The 19,955-nt window shown below is 39.2% G+C and overlaps 1 protein-coding gene and 1 pseudogene across 1 annotated transcript in view; both read right to left on the minus strand.

Moving 5' to 3' along the window:
• VWA3B (von Willebrand factor A domain containing 3B) overlaps positions 1–19,955 on the minus strand; it is a 200,534-nt gene that overhangs the window by 136,921 nt on the left and 43,658 nt on the right. The window lies entirely within an intron of this gene.
• On the minus strand, positions 14,781–16,274 carry LOC110212860 (calponin-3 pseudogene; annotated as a pseudogene).

Below are 19,955 nucleotides of genomic sequence, written 5' to 3' on the forward strand. Positions count from 1 at the left end.
TTTGCTTTCTCTCATAGATTCGCTGAGTAACAGCTTAAGTAGGAGGAAGCCATAAGTAAATATGAAAAGCAAACCAACAGAAGAAATGAATTGTAAATCCCAGGGGGTAGTAGTGACAAGCTCTCTATCCAGCTCTTAGGCATTTATTGGATAGGTGTAAAATTATCCATTGGCTCCCTCAGTGTTGCCGCAGCATTTGAAAGGTCTTAGAACTTCTGCAAAACAATTGTCTGGGAAAGTCTTACCTGTTCCCTTCGCATGTTGTTATCAAGAATATACCCAATACATGCCTAAGCCACCCTCATAAAGATTTTATAGAAATGTGGAAAGCAGGTATGCACATAAAAAAACAACCAAAATAAAAAATAAGATGAATTACGGAAAGACTTATATGAAGTGTTACAAAGCTATGTTAGCAGAACCAGGACTGTATGTACATTGATTATGAGAGATGGAAAGAAGGAAGGAAGGAAGGAAGGAAGAAAGAAAGTAGGGAGAAGAGAGAAACAAAGAAAGGTAGAGAGAGAAAGAGGGAAAAAAAGCTTTGTAAATACACAGTTGGGTTGTTTTTAGCTGTGTCCAAATCTTCACAACTCCATTTTGGGTTTTCTTGGAAAGATACTGGAGTGGTTTGCCATTTCCTTCTTCAGCTCATTTTTTTGAACAGATGAGGAACTGAGGCAGATAGGAGTAAGTGACTTGCCCAGGTTTATCCAGCTAGTAAGTGTCTAAGGGAGAATTTGAACTCAGGAAGATAAGTCTTCGTGACTCTAGGACTAGTGCTCTATGCATTGTGCCACCTAGCCCAAATTGTTGTGGAAGAGAACACAAAACTAACTTTTTATTTCTTAATTTATTAACTTGATTTCAATTTCATAAAACATATGGCAAAATATTATTTGGGTCTTCTTGTTTTCTCGATTAAGCTATAAATGATTTGAATTAAGTATTTAATTTGGAAGTATACCGCCATATTTGGTTCAGCTGTTGGTTTTGTTAGGTGTAAATGTTGTACTTATAGTACAAATAATAAATTTTGCAAAATCAAAAAAACTATTGGGCCAATAGTTATTGATTAATTTGATCACCACTGTTGGGGGGGGGGTCAAAGCACTGTTCATAATCTGCAGTCTGTCACCTCCAATTTTGTCACCTCCAGCAGAGATCTCTTCTTTATATCAGTCAACAAGAATTTATTAAATGCTTACCATGTGCCAAGCACCATGTTTTGAAGTGCTGGGGATACAAAGAAAGACTCTGCCTCCAAGGTCCCTCCCTTCTAATACAAACAACTATGTATGGACAACATATACAGGATAGCATATCACTACTTCCTCACGTGGTACTTCAAATACTGCAGTGGTAAAGTCCAAACAAGCTGGTTTCACTACAGTTGCCAATGAGAATAAAATACTATAAAAATAGCAACTCCGTTCTTCTGTTTTCTTTGCACTCCTACCAGTTTTCAAGTGCAAATGCACTCGGAATGATCTAGCTTGGCCAGATCTCATTCCATAGTACCTGCTTTTTTTTAAGTTTTAAATTTTTACAGATATCTTTGGGAATGTTTCTTAGAGATGTGTGACCAACCACACGGACGGTTAGAATGGGTGTCATCCTACCCCCCCCCAAGATAGCCCATCATGGAGCCTATTTCCTTACCTACATCCGTTACTGTCCAACATTTCCTTATTTCACACCTTTCCTCCAATCTGCAAGCTCCCAACCTGCCTCCTACTGAGAGGCATCAATCCCTCAGGTCAGTTATAACTTAACACTGACTTGGACACCCACACATAGCAAGAGCTGTGCACATGCCACTGAGGAAAATCTTCTTTTGGCTTCCCCTCTCCCCGACTCCCACTCCAGCATACCCACCAGGGAAAAAAAATTACCATCAGTCCGTAATCAAAAAGTGTTGTAAATGACCATGCTAGCTAACTCTAAGACTTTAAGTTGGGGCAGCTAGGTAGCACAGTGGATAGAGTACCAGCCCTGGAGTCAGGAGGGCCAGAGTTCAAATCCGGCCTCAGATACATAACATAACATTTACTAGCTGTGTGACTCTGGGCAAGTCATTTGGCCTCAATTACCTCACATCCCCCCCCCCAAAAAAAACTTTAAGTTTCAGAGAAAGTGCCTACCTATACTGGTAGAGAGAATTTCATCATCCAGGAGCTTCCTATAAGAATGAAATCACAAGGCTACTTCCTTTCGCTATCCCTTTTTCTCCTCCTCCACCTACCCAATGAGACATGGCTTGTAACAAAATATGAAAAAGAGGAGAAAGATCGGTTCAGCAAAACCAATATATCAGATTGATTTGGTCACTGTATACCATATTCCACACCTATCCCGAGTCTCCCACCTCTTCAGAGCAGGAAGGCAAAGTACATTTTCTCATCTCATCTCTGTGACTGAGCTCAGTCATTATCACTACACAAAGTTCAGCTTCATTTTTTGTTGTGCTTTTTTTCCATCTACAATGTTATAATCATTCTGCATGTTGTTTTTCTGGTTCTGCTTGCTTCACTCCATAGCAACTCATTTTCCTATGCTTCTCTCAGAATTTTCTTATTTGTCATTTCTTACAATCAAGTCATACTCCGTTAGTCATATGCCACAATTCATGTTGTCATTTCCCAATTGATGCACATCTGCTTTGCTTTCAAATTCTTTGCTATAATAAAAAGTTGACTATAAACATTTTCACGTAAATGGAACTTTTTCTTCTCTTATCTTTAACCACCCTGAGGCATATGCCTTGCAATGGGATCTCTGTGCACCTAGGTGGTACAGTGGATAGAGTGCCCAGCCTGGAGTTGGAAAGACTTTTCTTCCTGAGTCCAATCTGGCTTCAGATACTTACTAGCTGTGTGACCCTAGGCAAGTCACTTACTCCTATCTGCCTCAGTTCCTCATCTGTTTAAAAAAATGAGCTGGAGAAGGAAATGGCAAACCACTCCAGTATCTTTGCCAAGAAAACCCCAAATGAGGTCATGAAGAGTCAGACATGACTGAATAAAGACTAAACTACAGCAACAGTGGGGTCTCTGAGTCAAAGGGAATTGACACTAATTAGTATTCTAAAGTGCTTTCTAGAATCTCTCAATTGTATTCCAATATTTTGTGAGGTAATGCTGTTTCTGTCACCTGTATTCATAATATTTTGCAAATAAGATTGTATTCGCAGTCATTTTTGCCCCACTATCATTGTACTATAAGTGTGTGCATACTCTCTCTAAGGATATTTCCATGTATTTGCAGAAAAGTACACTGTGATAATGTGGGGAATGTCCTACAGCTACTGTCCTTACTATAGCATATAAGTAAATGCCTTTGTTAAGAGCTAATTTTGTATCTATAAGCTGATTGTTAATAGGAAGGACACTAGTGTGGGCTCAGGAGTGATGCTGATGATGATGGTGATGATGATGATGATAGTATAAGTAGCAGTAGTTACTACACCTTAGAACACAAGAATAATACAGAGTCCTAAATATCAATTATATAAAATGAGAAGGAAAAAAGAAAGTCATTCCTGTAAAGATTTCAATGCACCAATACATAACAGCACAATAGAGACCCAATCTACAAGTACAAGTTGAGGGACCAAACCAAAAGGGGTATTACATTCATATTTAGAGGGTCCCTGAAGCTTCCTCTGTTTTTGCATCTTGCAAGGGATCTTGTATAGTTTTAACATGTGCATGGAAGACATCTTGAACATCAAAGATAACCTGTCCACCTCTTAATTTGGCCTTGGAACAGTCCTATGAATATAGCTGGTAACTTTTTCTCCTCAATGCTTGAGGCTTTCTAGAGCAGGAGAAGATTCAAGGGTATGGCATTTGAATATACCCTTGAATCTTTTCCAGTCATTAACACTGACATGCCCTGAAGCAATAAATTATTTCCTTTTTAAATCTTAGGTCCCGACTAAGCTATGTTCCCCTCAAGGATCTGAAACAGTATCATTCCAAGAGCAGGTGGGGAAGGGTGGCAGCTGTCAGGGGCTGTTGCACTTAAGATATCTCAAATATAGCAGAGGGGAGGAGGGGGCTAGAGACACAGGAACCATGCGGCAGCCCTTGCATCTTCTACCCACCCCTTCAAGTACACTTGGAAATGTATTTGTCATTTTCCCTCCCTTTAGAAATCTTGGATGAGAAACTGGCAAGAACTTTACACCTAATCCAATGGGATCCCTTCAATTTACAGTGGGGGGGGGGGCAGAGAAGAGGAAAGCATAGAATTTTTGTCATCTGCCATGAGTCCTAAATATCAATTATATGAAATGAAAAGGAAAAAAGAAAATCATTCCTGTAAAGATTTCAGAGCACCAATCAATAAATCAATAAGCATTTACTAAGTGCTTATCATGTACCAGGAACTATGCTGAAAATTTTGTTGTTGTCGTTAAGTCGTTTTTAAGTCGTGTCTGAATTCTCATGACCTCATCTGGGATTTTCTTGGCAAAAATACTGGAGTGGTTTGCTATTTCCTTCTGCCCCTCATTTTACAGTTAAGGAAACTAAGGCAAACAAGTAAAGTGAGTTACCCAGGGGTCAAACAGCTAGAAAGTGTCCAAAGCCTGATTTAAACTCAGGTCTTCCTGACTCCGGGTCTGACCTTCTATCCCTCTGGGCCTTGTTGAAAACTAGGAATACAATAGTCAACAAAACAGTCCCTGTCCTCAGAGAGCTTACATTCTAATGGGAGATACAATAATAAAAGTTATCATTTGTGTAACTCTTTAAGATTTACAATATATTTAACACATATTATCCCATCTGAACCTCAAAACCTGTAAGATAGGAATTATTATTATCCCTGTTTCACAGCCAGGAAAACTGTAGCTAAGAAAGGTTAAGTGGCTTGTTTCCCAGGGTCACATAGCTTATAAGTGTCTGAAGCAGGATTTTCACTCAGGTTTTCCTGACTCTAAGACCAGCACTCTCTCCGCTCAGCCACCCAGCTACATGTACATACAGAAGTATAACTATAACGTATGTATGTATATATGTATGTAAAATTACAAGGTTTTGGGAGGGACGTGGGATTAGGAAAGGCTTAGTGGATGGAAGCTAGAATTTGCATTGAATCTTGATGGAAGGCAGGGATTCCAAGTGGTAGAGAGAAAAAGGGACATCATTTCAGGCAGGGAGGATAGCCAGGCAAAGACACGGAGACTAAAGATTGAGTGTCACATATGTAGAATAGCAAGTAGACTAATAAGACTGGTTTACAAAGTGGGTGGAGAAGAGAAATGTGCAAGAATACTAAAAAGGACAGAAAGAAGGAAAGGGAATAAGCATTTATGTAGCGCCTACTATGTGCCAGGCATGGAAATGCTTTATAAATATTATCTCATTTGGTTTTGAGAAAGGTAGGAAGGGGCTGGGTTGTAACAAGATTTAAATGTAAAACAGAGGGAATGTTTATTTGATCCTGGAAGGTGAAATAGGAAGTCAGCCATTGGAGAGTTGGTTATGTTTTGTTTGGGATGGGGAGGGGGTGCGGAGGAAGGGAGTAGGGAGAAAGGATGACATGATCAGGCCTGTGTTTTAGGAAAATCACTTTGGTGTCTGAATGAGTGATGAATTAGAGTGAAGAGAGAGTATTTATAAATTGATTTGTCTATTTTTATACCATATTATTTTATAATATTATATTATTATATAGCACTTTCTATAATGGTAAATAAATAACTAAATAGAAACAAGCCAAATGCCCAACAATAAGGTATTATAGGATAATAGATTTAGAATTGAAATGTTCCTCAAATGTCATGTAGTTTGACCTTCTCATTTTACAGATGAAAAAACTGATGTCCAAAGGTTAAGTGATTTGCCCAAAGTCACACAGATAGTAAGTGGTAGAGTTGAGATTCAAATGTAGGGCTTCTGTTTCTTAATTCAGTACTATTTCTACCTACAAGGGATGGCTAAGCAAACCTATCACATATTAAAATTCAATTCCACAAGCATTTATTAAGCATGCACTACATATAAGGAGAGCCAGCTAGGTGGCACAGTGACTAGACTGCTAGGCCTGGAGTCAGGAAGACTCATCTTCATGAGTTCAAATCTGGCCTCAGAAACTGACTAGCTGTGTGACCCTGGGCAAGTCACTTAACCCTGTTTGCCTCAGTTTCCTAGTCTATAAAATGAGCTGGAGAAGAAAATGGCAAAGCACTCCAGCATCTTTGCCAAGAAAACCCCAAATGAGGTCACAAAGAGTTGGGCACAACTTAACAATGAAAACAATGGAGGCAACAATAAGGAGGCAACGTGGTACGGGAGAAAGTGTCCCTAGGCTCTGGAGTCTAGAAAACCTGGGTTCTAGTCTTGTTTTTGACACTATCTATATGATCTTCAATAAGTCATTGCCCTTCTCAATTTCTTCATCTATAAAATGAAAAGCTGAACTAGATGATTTCTGAATTCCTTCCAATAATAGTTCTATAAATGCATATGTAAAGCACTGGACATGTAAGACAAAAATAAAATTGCCTCTAGCCTCAAGGAATCTATACCCTAGCAGGGAGGAGTCTCAACCTGGGGTCTATGGACTTTTTCTTTTAAATATTTTTCTAACTGTATTTTAATGTAATCAGTTTCCCTTATAATCCTATGTATTTTATTTTATGCATTTAAATATATTATTCTGAGAAGGTGGGCATAGGCTTTACCAGCTTGCCAAAGGGACACATAATTTTAAGAATCCCTGTAGTAGGAGAATATGACATGTGCATAAATAAATACGTATAAAATAATACAAGCAAAGGTGATAAAGTTCCACGGGTGACTGGAAAAGTAAGAAAGGTTTCATCTGAAATGTTGGACAGTTAAGTGGCTCAGTGGATGGAGTGCCAGGCCTGAAGTCAAGAACACCTGAGTTCAAATTTGGCCTCAGCCACTTACTAGCTGTGTGATCCTGGGCAAGTCGCTTAACCCAGTTCACCTCAGTTTCCTCATCTATAAAATAAGCTGGAAAAAGAAATGGCACAGCACTCTAGTATCTTTGCCAAGAAAATTCTAAATTGGGTCACAAAGAGTCAGATACCACTGAAAATAACTAAGCAACTACCACCTGAAGTGTGCTTTGAAGGATAGTAGAGATTCTAGAAGGTAGAGGGAAGGTATATCAAAAATGGGGGTCAGCAGGTAAAGAAATAGAGACAGGAGCTGAAATGTTACAAATGGAGAAGTTAGAGCAAGGGGAGCAGTATGAAACGAGTCTGGAAAGGTAGGCAAGAGCCAGACTGTGTACTGTAGCTCATATTTTTACATATGTGTGTGTGTGTGTGTACATATATAGATATATATATATAGATAGATAGATAGGTATATCTATCTATCTATCTATCTATCTATCTATATATATATATATATATATATATGTATATATATATATATCTCACCAAAGGCAATGGAGAATCAATGAGGATTTTTGAGCAGAGTGAGAGATGGTTAGATTTGTGGTCTAGAAAAGGGCTGGACAAATGGTCTTTTATTTCCCTTCCAGCTTTAGCTGTGTGAAATATAGATTTGAGAGGGGAAGAAGGACAATTTGGAAAATATTGAAATAGTCCAGGTGAAAGCCAATGAAAGCATGAACTAGAATAAAGGCTGTGTGAAGGGAGAGAAGGGGACTGATGAAAGACATTGCGGAGACAAAAGCAACATGATTTGGGAATTGACTGGATATGAGGGTTAAGAAGAAACAGTAAGAATCGAAGATGACTCCTTGAGAAGGGTGGTGATGCTTCACAAGAAATAGGGACATTTGGAATAGGATTGGGTTTGGGGAGAAATTTGAGTTTCATTTTGGACATTTTCAGTTTGGGATGCCTATATGATAGATGCCCAGGAGGTTTGCTTTAGTAACTCAGCACTGGAATTTAGAGGAAAGATTAGGGCTGGAGATATAGGTCTGAGAGTCATCTGTGTAAAAACAACTGAACTCCTGGGAGCTAGTAAGATCATCAGGGGAGAGAGACGGGGGTGGGTAACATGTGGCCTGGAGGCCACATGTGGCCCTCTAGGTCGTCAAGTATGGCTCCAATCAGTCAAAGGGCTGCACTTGGGGACCTAGAAGGTCATGTGTGGCTTCAGGCCACAGGTTCCCCATCCCTGAAGGAGAAATGGGTTCAGGTCAGACCCTTGAGAAATACCCACCATTACTCGAGAGGAAGAAGATAATGATTTAGCAAAGGATTACGAAAAGGATTGCTCAGAATGTGAAATACAATAGAATACTACAGAGTTAGAATCCGTTGATATATAGGAGGGTGATAAATAATATGTGTATGTATAGCATGTGAAAAATCATGTATACACTGATTAAAGCATACAATGGGCATTAATTAACATAGGAAGATAATTGTGAGTGCCATACATACAACTTAATGTCTGATGTGTCCTTTTTCTGTAATGTTCATTAAATGAGAAAGAAAAATTATTTTGAACTAATGAAATAGTGCTACGAAAGATAGGTTCACCCTAAATTAGCAAGCATATAAAATAGACAAATTCATGGGATTCAATAATTGCAAATTTATGTGAATAGTCAATATTTTGAAATGATAGCATGCACTTCCTTTTCAAGAAGACCAAACAGCATAATAAGTTATGGGGCATTAAAATGTCCTGGGAACTTAAAATGATCATTTGGATGAGGTGAAAAGGTGGGTATATTGCAAGCGTAAAGGGATGGAAGTGATTAAATCAGCAGTTCTTGTTTCAATAAAACACTGCCAATGCCTCATGTTAAATTATATGTTAAAATACTTGGTTGCCAAATTGAGATTTAACATTTCCTGGCCTAGGACAGTTTCAAATCCCCAAGGTGAAGGTACAAGGCACAAATGTGAAATAGTACTTGGTTCTAAGCTATTGAAATAAATTATCCATGAATCTAAAGCAAATGTACATATTCACCTTGCCATCCGAAGAATCCAGAGTTTTATTAAAGTAACGATACATGCATATTTCTCTTGGACCACAGCTCAAAAGTTATTTTAAGTGCAAAATGGAAGAAACTATGCATTATCTCCTATAAAGTGTTAATATTTGCTGCTAGATCCTGGCATGCTCAGCATTTCCAGAAACCACTTCCAACTTTGAGAGCTTGAAGCACTCCAAATTCTGTAGTAGTCACCCGTGACCTTTAATCCTTGGGTCAGTCTTAGCTGGAGTTGATGAAATCTTAGTGAGGTATCCCTCCCCCTCCAAAAAAAGCCCTGGAGGCAAGATAAGAAAATGAAACTCTCAGTAACTAAAAGTAAAAAGATAGGATTTATTATACTTCCATTGAGATTTGAAACTCTAGAACCCACTTCTAGCTCCAGTTCATCCTATACATTGTTGTTGAAATAGCCTGACCCTTACCTGTTTTTACAAGGTCACTCTGCAGTGCAAGAACTTATATTGGCTTTCTACCTCTATTCAAATGTTTCAGCAAGCTATCAACAGTACTCAATCCAAAAACCACCCATACTTGTATTTCAAGAGTCCTAGAATCATAGAATTGAAAGGGGCCTCAGAAGTCACCCAGTCCAGCCACCATCATTTCAGGATCGAGCTCAGAAAGGTAAAGTAACTTGCCCAAGGGCACAAGGTCAACAAAAGGCTGAAACATGTCTGTGTCATCCCCTGTGACTCAAGCCTCTTGACTTAGCTCGGGTCAAGTTGATCTGTCCTTTTTCCACAATGGGCAACTTTCTAATTCTCATTTTTACATCACCCTCGGCACTCATCTCTACACTTTAGAATGCCCTTCTGCCACCCCTGACCCTTTGTCCCTATCAGTCTCTATCACTTCCTACAAAGCACAGTTCAAACCTAGGATGCCTCCTAACCCCATCCTCATTTTTTTATTCCTGTTTCTCTGAGTCCCCACCCCCTTAGAGGTGGCCATCTCCTTGGAAAGTAACAGACATCAGCTGCAAAATATTAGCTATGCAATTGTAGATGATTCAGAAGCTGTATAACTGGGCTGGCTTCAAAACATGCCTCTGCCCATAGGAAAAGTGGATAGCAACTGGCATGAATTTTAGTAAAATGAATCCCCCTCACTGCTTTCCCCAGGATCCTCTTTAGCCTTTATCTCAGGATTCCATTGCTTCTTTGCTCATCCTTGAGTTGTCTAACCCTTCATCTCCTTCTACCTCTAGCTGCCCATCCCAACTCAGCCTGAGGAAAGTAATTACAACCACACCAAGGCACACAAAGTACTTCTTGAGAAACCTTCAACTGGACTGCTTTCCCCTACCTGAGAGGGCTGGCCAAGACCCACTTGGTCATTGTTTGGGCCCTGATTGGTTCAGAATGAATGTAAATAGCAGTTGTTTGTGTTTTGGCCAGAAACCTTGAGAATCTTCCCCTCCAAAACTGACTTTTTTAAAGTAGGTAAAGAGGCCATTCTCTGCCTCATTTCTTACCTAGCCTTAATCACTGAATGTGCCTCAAAGCGAGACCTGGGAAAGACCTTAGCTGAAAAAGGTCAAAGTCTCCCACTTTGTCCAGGGCCATCTCTGGTTGTTCTGATCTGTATCTTGCCACTGAACCCAGATGGCTCTGGAGGAGACAGTGAGGTGGTGACTTTGCACAGCCCTCCCTCCCCCCACTTAAATCCAATTCACTTGCAAGTCATGGCATCACCTTCCCAAAGTCACAGTCCTCTTGGAGAAAGGACAAACAACAACAACAGAAGAAGAATCTTTGGTGAGCCCTCAGGTATCTCATCAGTAGGGCATCTAGGTGGAGCAATAGATAAAATTGAGTCAGTAATACCTAAGCTTAAATACTCTGTCCCACACTTCCCAGATATGTGACCCTGGGCAAGTCACTCAGCCCTACTGAGCCTCAGTTTCCTCATCTATAAAATGGACAGAATAATAGCACCTACCTCACAGGGATATTAGGAGGATAAAATCAGATAATAGGCAAAGTAAATCTTAAAGTAACATATGAATGGGAACTATTCTCATCATCATCATTATTATTAACAGGGCCCCATGCTTTGCTGGTAACTTACTGGGTACTTAGTATCATCCAGTCTCTTCCTAAGTTTGGTTTCCCCAAATAGAGAGTAACATTATAAAACAAACAAACAAAAACCTTATATTTCCTTTTTCCTTCTATTCAGCACTGCACTTCACACATGGGAAGCTCTTAAGAAATGCTTGTTAGCTAAGTTCTAGACTTTTCTGCAACAGTTACAAGAGATTCTGGGCAGCCCACCCAATGAGCAGTAATGGGACCTTTCATGATAATTAAAGTCACTCAGCCTTGTAAACCATGAAACATATCCACACTTTACTTCTCTGGCTCCAGCTAATGAATTTAGCTGGATCTCAAGGAGAAGGGGAAAGAGGCTGCCAAGACTACTGCTATTCTGTGAACTCTAGGACTGTCACTATCTGGTTCCCTGATTCAGAAGTACATAGTAAGACAGGCAACTTGCCTTTAAATAATTAATACCTGAGCATCCTAGCACTGAAGATTATCGTGCTTTTCACTTAAAAGGTAGGATTCTAGGTCTACCTTAAGTTGGGCATAACCGAATGACCTTCCTCCTCTCTTCCTACTTAAAAAACCTAGCCTGAACTCATCCATTTTCCTATACTCTGACAAAATGTAGTTTCTATGGCTTCCATTGACTCTACTATAGCAACTATAATACTCTTAGACCTTGTGAGACATTGAAACAGTATTAAAGGCACACAACAGCTTTTTAAACTCTATCCAACCAATGTAATACTGAAAATGGAGAAAAATGTTGCCTTTTCCAATATGCTAATCGGTAATGCTTACATAGAAGTTGAAGGCTTAAAAAATGACATACATCTCTTATCTACAACCCTGTGAGGTAGGTACTATTATTATCCCCATTTTACATCTAAGAAAACTGGGGTTGAGAGAATTGAACTGACTTGTCCAGGGTCACACAGCTAATAAGTGTCTGAGGCAGGATTCAAATTTATGTCTTCCTGAATCCAGATAACATTTATATAGTACTCAGCCTAGTGCCTGGCAATAATAAGTATTTAACAAATCCTTCCTCCCTTCTTTACTTTTCTCTATTTTCTTCCTTCTTTCCTTCCTTCCTTCCATCCTTCCTTCTTTCTTCCTTTCTTTCCTTCCATCCTTCCTTTCTCTCTTCGTTCCTTCCTTCTTTACTTTTTTCCTTCCTCCCCTCCTTCCTTCCAAGCTATAGAATCATCTAGCTGCCTTTTATCCTGATACTCATCCTAATCATTGTTCCTTGCACTATCTTCTTATTTCCCACCACATCTATACCATTCTTGGTATGATTCCTCTTATGTCAACTCACATATTGCCCAAAACAACACTAAGTAAGGGCTTAAAAGGTTCAGAAGCTGAACAAAACCTGAAGTCATGATGTATGGGCTATAAGAGAAGCCATTACCTACTCAACAGGAAATAAATTTGTAATATGTCTTTTAAAGGTAGGTAAGTTCTACCACTCCATCCACTCACTTTGTTCTCTCTCTTTCTTTTTTGAGCTTTCCTTTTAGTCTCTTCCCAGACCAAGTGATATTTCTTTATCTCAGGAGAGGAACAAAAAAGCTAAATCCTAAGAATCTCTGCAAATCCAAGCCTTTCTTACTCCACTCTAGAATACACACTACATTTTCAAAATATTATCAGAGGTGCATAAGAACTCTTCAGGTCCACAAGAACATGGCATTTATATTCAGTAACCATGTCAGCTCAACTTACCAGAAGTATTCGCCAGCTAATGTTTAATTACTCAACTGGTTGAGGGTTAATTGAGTCATGTGGTGCTGCCTACGTGAGAGGAAAGCATAAGCCCTTTTTCTCCTTTCAGAGATGGTGACATTTGACATCACTTAAAAGGTTTGTCAATGGAAAAGCAGGCTTAAAGAAGCTAATTCATTTCTCTTGGTGCTATGCTTGCGCTTAAGGAAGCTGACAGTTGGTTAATGGTGATGCCTTTAGATATGTGGTGCTAGCAATTAGGTCTGCCTTATGCATAGATAAGATTCACGACTACATGCATTTTCTATCAAAGCACAGCTCTTTATTAAATTGAAATGGCACATATTTTGATCCATTTCCTATTTCTGTTTCTAAGTAATGTGATACTCATGTTGAACAAGGTTTTCCAAACCACAAATATCTAGTTCAAGATGAGTGCTGTAGTCAATAAATGCCACTACCTCCAAATGGAGACAGAGAAAGGAGGGTTCTGAGATGCTTACTATTTACTTGCTGTTTGCATTAGACCCATGTGAAGAACCACCTGGTCTGAGATGTGAACCTAGGTACTCTTTGTTATGCCTAGCCTGGAGTTCTCAGGCTATAATCCAACACTTCATGACATCCTATTTCTTAAGGTATGACACCAAGAAATCTAGTTTTAACTCTCCTTTGTTGTTCTAGGGTGGCAGCTAATTTCAAAGACTCCTTCAGTTTAGGGGTTGGTTTTTGGTTGAGGTTTTTTGTTTTTGTTTTTGTTTTTTAAGGGTTCTTGTAGCTCAAACATGGGACCTTGGCTTGTCCTCAAAAAGTGCATTGAAATTTTGTTATTTTAACTTTTAAAAAATCTTTGTCATGGGTCTTTAGGGCTAATGAATTAAACTACCAGCAAACCTTCAGATGATGAACCTTTCCATACTTAGTTGATTCTTGAGCATCAGACACAATCTTCATAACCTCCAATGCCTGGCACATAGTAGGTGTTTGCTAGATGTTTATTGATTGGTTTCATTTCTTAGCCAAAGAGGGGAGTTTATATTTGAGGTTAGAAGCAACAGAGAGTCCCTGAATATTATTGAGTAAGGGAATGATATGGTCAGACTCGAAGCTAAAGAAAAATCACTTTGACAGATAAGAGGATGATAGATTGGAATAGGGAGAGACTAGAGGCAGAGAGAACAGTTAGGATATTATGCAATTTTCCAGGCAAGTGGGAATGAGGGCATGAACTAGAATGGAAAGTAGTGAGAAGAGATGAAATTCGAGAAAGGTCATGAAAGTCAAAATGGCAAGATCTGGCAACTGTTTGGCTGTGGACTAAGAGAAAGTGTAGAGTCAAAGATAACACTAATGTTATGACCTGAGAGACTAGAAGAATGCTGGGCCTCTCAACAGAAATAAAGAAGCTGAATGGAAGAGGCTTTAGGGAAAGATAACAAGTTCTGTTTAGGACACATTGAATTTTACATATATATATATACAGAACATCCATTTTGAAATGACCGATAGCAATACAGGACTGGAACTTGGGAGAGAGATTGGAGCTAGATATATAGATCTGTGAGTCATCTTATAATAAAATTCCTGGGAACTGATGTTGTCACAAAGAGAGAATATAGAAGGAAAAAAGGTATCCCAGGACAGAGCTATAGGTTACCCTCCAAGGAGCCGTTTCCTTGTCAATAAAATGAAAGGATTGAACTACCAGGTTTCCAAGGTTCCTTTCAGTTCTGACGTTCTGTTTTTCTGATGGCTGGTTCTTGCCAACACAGCATCTCAACACCAAATTCAGTCTAACTCTATAGGAAAGCATTTTACATGGTCTTACTCCCCAACATTTAAATGATCAATCTGAATATAACCCTTTCTACCAGGTTAGTTCATTCAAGTGAAATGAAAACCGTTCTAAGACCTTAATTACAACATATGGAATCTCATCCCCAGAACTTCTCCTAGTGAGGACCATCAGAATTTACTTGCATTTTTCTTCTTTTTTTTACATTGATAATAACTTTATTTAAAAATGAGCAAACAACACTGTAGAAACAATGATATTTAAATCTCTAAAATGCTGCATCTTAGATTTAGTTGACAAATCACATTTAACAATAAGCATGAAAGTTTCAGTCTTCCATATAGAAACCAGATACTAAACTTAGAGGGGGAAAAAAGCTTCACGTGGTCCATAAAGCACCAGTTTAAGTAAAAGATCTTTAATAAAAGAACTGGCTAGACAAGAGTACCCCCCTTTCACTGTATTCCTTTTTTACTTCATCTGAGAATTATTGGTTATGCTGTCGAACATAACTGTTACAGAACTAAAAGGGCATCTATTTGGGGAAGAGGCAGAGAAAGGAAAAAGGAATGTACAGAAGGCAATATTTCTTTTAGGTACAATACACATAATAGTGTTTTAGGAAGACAACAAAAATTATACAAGATTAGCTTGGTTTTCACTGAATAAAACAATGGACTGAGTTTTTTCGTGTAAATCTAATCATCAGTGTCCTGGTCACTATCCTGGTAACTTCTTAGACAGCCTTCTTGGTACTGGGCATGATATTCATCTGGAAATTCTGCCTGACAAACACTCTCTCTGATTTCAGACCTATTTGTTCCTGTTCCTTGGCTTCCATTAGGTATTACAGATTCTAATGGTGCAGGAAAATATTTAGGACCATATACTTGGTGTTGCCCAAGCTCACAGACACTCATTTCCTTCTGGTAAGCAACTTTGTTGGGCCCCATCTGAGGTGAAATCGTGGAGCTGTCCATCGGTCCTAATGTCAGCTTCTGATCATAGATGTCTCTTCCAGGACCTTGTGCTAACATTCCAACCAGACCGGCTGCTTTGTTAGGATCCGTCTGCAGACCAATTGCAGTCCCGTCCAAAAGCTTGTCCGTTTGAGGATCATAAAGATAGTCCCTAGTCCCGCAGGCTGTCATTCCTACCTGGCTGTCACATCTGTTGGTTCCTATCTGTAAGCCAAATGCATTCTGTTCAGCTCCTAGCTTTCCATCAAAACATCCTGCTAGTTTTTCTGCACGTTTGATGTTTCTGTCAACTGTCGAACGGAATCCTTTTGTTTTAGCCAGACTTGCTAAAGCTACCAGTGTAGACCGAACTCGGGCCATGTTTTTATTCTCAAAAAGATCATTTGCTTCAAAGACGTCACATGGCTTCATACCATAAATCTGAATGGCTCTAATGAAGTTACTAATGTTCTCTAACTGAGGCCAATTTAATAAAGATATGTTGTCCATCTTCACAGAGCCTGGCTGTAGCTTGTTTATGAGTTCGCAGAGGATTACTCCATTTTTTAAGCCCCACTGAAAGTTTATCCCAGTACTCAAGCCTGTAACTTCTTCTATCCAGTTGCGAAGATCTTCCTCTGCCTGACGGTTATATCTGCAGGCAGTCTTGCTCTTGGCCGCCGCTGAGAGGTCGTACTTATCATCCTGGTTGAGATGGGTCATTGGCGGTTTCTGGCTCGAGTCCCGGTCCCGCGCGTCGGTGTCCAAGCGCGGTCCTGCCTCCCTTCCCGCGTCCGCAGTGGCACCTGCTTGGGGGTCTCCGCGACTCTTCCCGAGACATTGCGCTAGCGACAAAGGCTGCCAGGGTGCCCGCTCCCGCCCAGAATCAGACGGGGTTGAGGCGGGGGTCGCGCTCAAGCCATTGCGCAAGGCTCCATTTTTCTTGATAGTAGGCATTCCACAGGGATTATGCTGAGAGTCTTTTAAGGACAAGGTCAGCTTTACATCCAGCTTAAAGAGTTTTTTCAAACTAAAGTCTTCTCGTACTATCGACATGGCACAGAATCTTGGGGGCAAATTCAAGAGCTCCTAATTAATGGTTTAAAAAATTCAAAGCTGTTTTCTAAGTAAAATATTGACATTATCCAGTAGCAGTCCAGATAACCCTTCTGTGCTAGGAAGAAATTATGCAGTGCAACAAATACTGTGTATTAGTCCGAAGGTTGTCCTGGGGTGGGGAACCTGCGGCCTCAAGGTCTTCGAGGTCCTTGGGTGCAGCCTTTTGACTGAGCCCAAATTTTGCAGAACAAATCCTTTTATTTAAGGAATTTGTCCTGTGAGGTTTGGATTTAGTCGAAGGGCCCCCACTCGAGGACCTTGAGGGCCACATGTGTCATCTAGGACGCAGGTTCCCCACCCTTGGAGCCCTTCTCTTACTCAATATGTGACTTTAGGTAACTTGCTTCACACCTTGATTTTCACTGAATAAAACAATGGATAAATACTGAGCTTTTTTATGCAAATCTAATTATCGGTGCCCCCATTACATTGGTAATCACTTGGATAGCCATCTTGGTACTCTGCCATGATATTCATCTGGAAATTCTTCCTGATAATCGCTGTCACTGATTTCAGACCCATTTGTTCCTGTTCTTTGGCTCCCATTATGTATTACACGTTCTGTTGGTGCAGCAAAATATTTAGAATCATATACCTGTCTCCCAAGCCCATAGACACTCATTCCTTTCTGAAACTGGGAGAAACTGAAAGGTGAGTTTCCTTATCTGTAAAATAAGGGTGAAAAAAAATACAGATAGTACAACCTACCCCATAGGATTCCTGACAGGAAAGCACTTTATATCATAAAATAGAATGTAAATATGAGTCATTGTTATTATCGACCATATAACACTGGTTACAGTTCTGTTAACAATAGCAACAACAAAAATCTGGAAAAGCATTCAGAAGAGAGAACAAAAATCAGAGAACTGTAGAATCACAGAATTGGAGAGTGAAGGGACCTTGGCACTCATCAAGTCTAACACGCTGGGCTTGGAATCCTGAGTTCACATCTGGTCTCAGACACTTACTTGCTGGGTGACCTTGGGCAAGTCACTTAACCTTGTTTGCCTCAGTTTCCTCAACTGTAAAATGTCCTGCAGAAGGAAATGGCAAACCACTCCAGTATCTTTACCAAGAAAACCCCAAAATGGGGTCACAGAGAGTTGACTGAACAGCAGCAAAAGCCTTAAGGAAATTTTTCCTGACTTCAAGTCTAAATTTCCCTCTTTGCAACTTCCACTCTTTGCTTCTAGTTCTACCTTCTGGCACCAAACAAAGCAAGTCTAATCCCTAACTCACATGGTAGCTCTTCAAATACTTGCAAAAAAAGATTTCATGTCCCTTCTGAGTCTTCTCTTCTCCAAGTGTTTACCTTCAGTTCCTTCAATTCAACATCCTCAATTTTTCAATTCATTGGAGTCCTTTGGTCTTCTCCAACCCTCCCCGCTCTTTAAGCTTCCTTTTATGTGTTCCTGCCCCCATCAGACTATAAGCTACTCGAGGGCAGAGGCTATCTTTCCTTTCTGTATTTGTATCCCAATGCTTAGCCTAATGCCTAACATATGCTGTTGTTTGGTCATTCCAGTCATGTCTGACTCTTCATGGCCCCATTTAGGGTTTTGTCGGCAAAGATACTAGAATGGTTTGCCAGTTCCTTCTACAAATCATTCTATAGTTGAGGAAACTAAGGCAAACAGGGTTAAGTGACTTGCCCAAGGTCACACAGGTGGTAAATGTCTGCAGTCAGATTTGAACTCAGAAAGATGAATCTTTCTGACTTCAGGTCTGGTGCTCTATCCGCTGCACCACCTAGCTGCCTTCCCTGGCACATAGTTGGTACTCAATAAATGTTTCTGAGTGACTGATATGACATGGACTCAAGGCCCTTCACCATTCTGGTTGCCTTCCTCTGGACTCCAGCTTTTCAATGTCCTTCTTAAACCAGGGCATTTAGAAGCCAACATAAGGTTCCAAATGAAGTCTGACAAGGGCAGAGTGCAATGGGGCTACCAGCTCCCTATTCTGCCTCTCAGACAATGTTGCCTGAGAATGAGTTAGCTTTTTCAGCTGCTCTATCACACTGCTGATTCATACTGACCTCTCAGTCCACTTAAATCTCAGACATTCCTTGTTTTTAAACAGAATTTTTCCCTTTCTTATTAAGGTGAGTGAATACACATTTTTTTTCAAAGAAACTGTAACAATTGAAGTTTATGATTTTGTGTATATACTGGGTTTTTTGTTCTAGTTTGTATATTTGAATTTTTCTGAATTTTACTGATAGTTATAGTTTGAAATAAAATGACTAAATAACTAAATGAATCCTTTCTTGAAGTTTTCTTTTTGGGGGTGATGGTGAGCATTTTGGGGGTAAAGTAACAATAATCCATGTCTATGATATACAATAACATAGTAATATTGCATTGTTAATATATTATATTAATATATAATATATATAACATATGATAATATATTATCAATACAGCAATGTTACATTATTAATACAATTATATATAATTATATATTATATTATAGGTATATTATATAATAACCACTAACTTTTTAATAATGCTTTAGAATTCGCAAAATACCTTACATATCTCATTTCAACCTAACAACAATCCTGTAAGGTATGACAAATATTATTATCCCCACTTTACAGATGAAGAAACTGAGACTTTAGAAAGACTAAGGAAAAAGCCTAGCAGTGATACTACTACTAGGCCTGTATCTCAAAAAGATCAAAAAAAGAGAAAAAGGACTTATATTTACACAAACATTTATAGAAGTTCTTGGACATCCATCAACTAGGGAATAACTGAACAAATGATGGTATATGAATGTAATAGGATATTGTACTGTAAGAAATGATGGAAGGGATGGTTTTAGAGAAACCTGGGAAGACTGAATTAATGTAGAGAGAAGTAAGTAGAACCAGAAGAATAATGTATATAGTGACGAGAACATTGTTCAAATAACTTCGAAAGACTTAAGAATTCTGGTCCATATAATGACCAACTACAACTCCAAAGAAATGATGAAGCATGTTACCCGCTTCCTGACAGGGGTTATGGATCCAAGACAAAGAATGATGTAGCCATTTCTAGACATGGGCAATGAGGAAATTTGTTCTGCTTGTCCATGAATATTTGTTATTTCATTTTTCTTTTCTTTCAAGAAAAGAAGTAGAGATGGAAAGGAGGGGAAATGAATGCTTATTAGCTGAAAAAAAATGTTAGTTGTTTTGTCTTTTTTTAAGGACTTTGTCCATGGTCACAAAGCTTTTGAGTGTCAGCAAAATTTGTTTAATGGGTTTTTTCTTTGTTCATACCACATATGTTTATGGTCATAAAATATAAATTATGTGACTATAGGGGTTTTTTTGTT

This window comes from Phascolarctos cinereus, unplaced genomic scaffold (assembly GCF_003287225.1).
Source record: "Phascolarctos cinereus isolate Bilbo 61053 unplaced genomic scaffold, phaCin_HiC Scaffold_726;HRSCAF=1367, whole genome shotgun sequence".
Taxonomy (NCBI): Eukaryota; Metazoa; Chordata; class Mammalia; order Diprotodontia; family Phascolarctidae; genus Phascolarctos; species Phascolarctos cinereus.